Below are 4,191 nucleotides of genomic sequence, written 5' to 3'. Positions count from 1 at the left end.
GGCAGACGTTGTGGTCAACTGTTAGAATTTTCAGAGCGTGCGTTTCTAGAAGAGTCAAACCATGCACACAATGTCTCACAAAACGGTCATGCAGGTAAAATTAGAGAAATTCGAACTGGGACAGCGGCTTATCAGAAATCCTTTTTCCTGCGAACCATTTGTGACTGAAACAGGAAAGGGGAAACTGACAGAAAGTACCCTCTGCCACATACCATGAGGCGAATTGTGGACTATAGATGTAAATAAAGATACGGATCTGGAGAAAAAAATCTTAAATGTTGTTCTGCTCGTATTTTACTCTCGTGTTAGTTTCTCCATTTGTAGGATGGAAGATCCGCCAGTTATGCAGTTTAACTGCAAACACGGTAAACACAAGGAGCTGCAAATCCAAATGATAAATTTTTACATTTGGTTCACAATAAAATATCGACCGATTTGCAAAGGCCTTCAGTAAAATGCACAATATATTACTATTAATGTTGATCACCAGTGGGATGAGAGTGTTAATTGATTAGCTCCTTTCATGGCCATTTATCACTATAGACAAATTTTCATAATTTGTCATAAGTTTGCATCTTACGACTTCACTGCCATTACCGTGTCGTGGTGGTGGTGGTGGTAAGTTCAAATGGCTCTGAGCACTATGGGACTCAACTTCTCAGGTCATTAGTCCCCCAGAACATAGAACTAGTTAAACCTAACTAACCTAACGACATCACACACATCCATGCCCGAGGCAGGATTCGAACCTGCGACCGTAGCGGTCTCGCGGTTCCAGACTGCAGCGCCTAGAACCGCACGGCCACTTCGGCCGGCGGTGGTAAGTTCCCATGGGACCAAACTGCTGAGGATATCAGTCGCTAGACTTACACACCACTCAATCCTTTAAACATTTTTATTGGCCGAAATCCAGCAACGGTACGTTATTTAATTACAGTTATGTATATATAGCCACATAGGCTGCAGAATTATTATTATTATTATTTTTTTTTTTTTTGCGAAATAGACCATGGTTTCGACTGCAATACGACAATCTTCATCAGAATAAAATTTTTAGAGGGATTACACATTTTTACCCATGGTGTTATTACGTGTAATCCATGTGAATTCTTTTTATTCTGATGAAGACTGCCCTAGTGCAATAGAAATCATGGCCAACTTGACAAAAAAAAGTGTGCAACCGTTGTGACTATATATTCATCCTGTAGTGACTACTTAATCTAACTTAAACTAACTTACGCTAAGGACAACACAGACACATCCATGCCCGAGGGAGGATAACCTCCGGCGGTGGGAGTTGCGAGATCCGTGGTAAGGCGCCCCAGACCGCGCGGCTACCCCGTGTAGCGCCATGTCATATCGTTCTGCTCGTAGACCCATTACGCTGCCTTTAAATAGTGATGAAGTAGAAAAGGAACTTTGATGGCTGGGAAATAGAGCCCATTAAAGCGGCTATCACAATATGGTGGTTGATAAATTTCATAATTTCACGATTTCTGAAGGGAATCAGTTGCCACCAAACGAGGAACTGTTTTTATCGATTCCTTTCGAAGGCCAAGTCTCATATGACATGTACACATGACGAGTAAGTCTCGGCCTTCACTCTTACTTCTTTTAATATAGAATATTATCATAACGCAAGACTTATACCAACACGGTGACACATACAAAATTTATTGCTCAGATTCTAAGGCTGTCAATATTGGATAAAATGTAAGTAAGCGCGATCCAAGGAACACACAGCATTAAACAGGAAAAAACAACATAGGAAGTAAATCCATGTTCGCAGCTCACCTCGTGCAATACACGATAGTCACAGTGCGCACAGCAAAGAAAACAACCTCGTAATACTTCATACAGCAGTCTAGCAGTGGTTCTCAACCTGAGGGTAATTATCCCCTAAGGGCTAAAATGAAATTTCTGAGCGATAAAAACTAGGCGGTTCGAGTCTTTTTCAGTCCCGAAACTAAATTATTTTCAAAATATCATTACTGTTATCAAAATTTTGTAAGACATTTTTTCTCATTTCGTAGCATTAATGCGGTGAAGGCTACAGGTTCCTCGCATAGTCCACCCACTACATACATCTGTTGTGCTTTGTCCCATACATCGCTTATGATAAAAGTGAAACATTTACGTAGCAAATGGAGAACATTTCAAGAAAATATCTTCTCCAACTTGTAGATAGCAAGTGCAATAGTCCAGAAGTTGCTTCATTACTCGCTTACAAACAGATAAATGAATTAATTGACAGCATGAGACAGGAGTAACTACGTAAGGGCTACTGTAATGCTGTAGATAGTTCCACTGTTATTATTGTTAGAGTGGTTAGGCAAAAAGCGTTAGCAGACTCAAGTCGTCCAACTTCCGCCGGTTCAGAAGTAAGGAGTGCAGCAAAGGAGTGATTTACGAACGGTTAGCCTCGTGTACACATCTGAACCTGTTTAATTTCTAGATGGGTTACGATGTGCAGGTCAAGCAACTGGAGGTGGAGAGGAGTAATGCAGGGCAAGCATGTTTTGTAACAAGATACTTAGCTTTCTTTTCTAAGAAGGAGTTGTGGATAGCACTTGCGATGCACCACCAATTCCCTCGTCATTCATTCTATCACTCACACGCACACACACACACACACACACACACACACACACACACACACACACACACACTAAGTATTACCATTAGTAATTTTAAATGTAAAATTGTTCCCAGAAAAGTCTTTCGTTGTGCTGTTTAGTTAGGTGCTAAATTTGGTGATAATGTGAGGTAGAGGTGGACAACAAATGGATGAGGGGGACGGGGTAATAACTCATCATTGGGTTATCTGCCTTGCGGCAGGTCTTCACTGCGTAGCTCTCCAGGCGTTCCTCTTCATTCTTGTGTACCCTCCTTGTGGCCTGCTGACATTATCCGGCAACTGGAACCTTCTTCTGCCCTTCCCTCTCTTTCCCTGAACGAACCCTTCAGTTGCCTCTACTAGAAGGCAATCTCTTCTTACAATGAAATCAACACCCTTAGCTGCTTATAGGCGTTGACATACGTCAACGGGGACAGATGCAAATGTGTGCCCCGATCGGGACTCGAACCCAGGATCTCCTGCTTACAAGGCAGACGCTCTATCCATTTGAGCCACCGAGGACACATAGTGCGACTGCAGGGATTTATCTCTGGCACGCCTCCCGCGAAACCCACATTCTCAACGTATTGTCCTGCACTACATTCGTAGTGCCTCCCGCGCATTATACTCATTACTCGCGACGCGTTGCCGATTCCCGTAAGAGTTCGGGCTCTGTTTGTGCATTCGTACAGAAGAAGAAGATGGTCAAGTGGCCGGTGAGCCTTAACTATATAAAGATACCATCTTAGTATCTGGAGTTCAATATCGTGTTGGCCCGCCCTTAGACTTGATGACAGCTTCCGCTCTCGCAGGCATACGTGCAATCAGGTGCTGGAAGGTTTCTTGGGAAATGGCAGCCCATTCTTCAATGAGTACTGTACTGAGGAGAGGTATCGATGCAGGTCGGTGAGGCCTGGCATGAATTCGGCGTTCCAAACCATCCCAAAGGTGTTCTGTAGGATTCAGGTCAGGACACAGTACAGGCAAGTCCATTACAGGGACGTTATTGTCGTGTAACCACTCCACCACAGGCCGTGCATTATGATCAGGTGCTCGATCGTGTTGAAAGATGCAATCGCCTTCGCCGAATTTCTCTTCAACAGTGGGAAGCAAGAAGGGGCTTAAAACATCAATGTTGGCCCGTGCTGTGATAGTGTCACGCAAAACAAGGGGTGCAAGCTCCCTCCATGAAAAACACGGCTGCACCAAAACACCACCGCCTCCGAATTTTACTGTTGGCACTACAGACGCTGGCAGATGTCGTTCACCGGGCATTCGCCCACACACACCCTGCCATCGAATCGCCACACCGTGTACCGTGATTCGTCATTCCACATAACGTTTCTCCACCGTTCAAGCGTCCATTGTTAACGTTCCTGAGACCAAGCGAGGCGTCGTTTAGCATTTACCGGCGTGATGTGTGGCTTACGAGCAGCCGCTCGACCATGAAATCAACTGTAATAGTGAAACTTCCTGGCAGATTAAAACTGTGTGCCCGACCGAGATTCGAACTCGGGACCTTTGCCTTTCGCGGGCAAGTCCTCTACCAACTGAGCTACAGATGCACGACTCAC

General features: G+C 44.4%; 1 non-coding gene across 1 annotated transcript; it reads right to left on the bottom strand.

The window, feature by feature from the left end:
• Positions 1 to 3,065: 3,065 nt before the first annotated feature.
• Positions 3,066 to 3,139, bottom strand: Trnat-ugu. Its single transcript has one exon. It is a non-coding gene; the product is annotated as a tRNA-Thr (tRNA).
• Positions 3,140 to 4,191: the final 1,052 nt, after the last annotated feature.

Source organism: Schistocerca americana, chromosome 2 (assembly GCF_021461395.2).
Source record: "Schistocerca americana isolate TAMUIC-IGC-003095 chromosome 2, iqSchAmer2.1, whole genome shotgun sequence".
NCBI classification, from domain to species: Eukaryota; Metazoa; Arthropoda; class Insecta; order Orthoptera; family Acrididae; genus Schistocerca; species Schistocerca americana.
The sequence above is the reverse complement of the archived record's forward strand: the minus strand, read 5'-3'. Positions and strand labels throughout refer to the sequence as shown.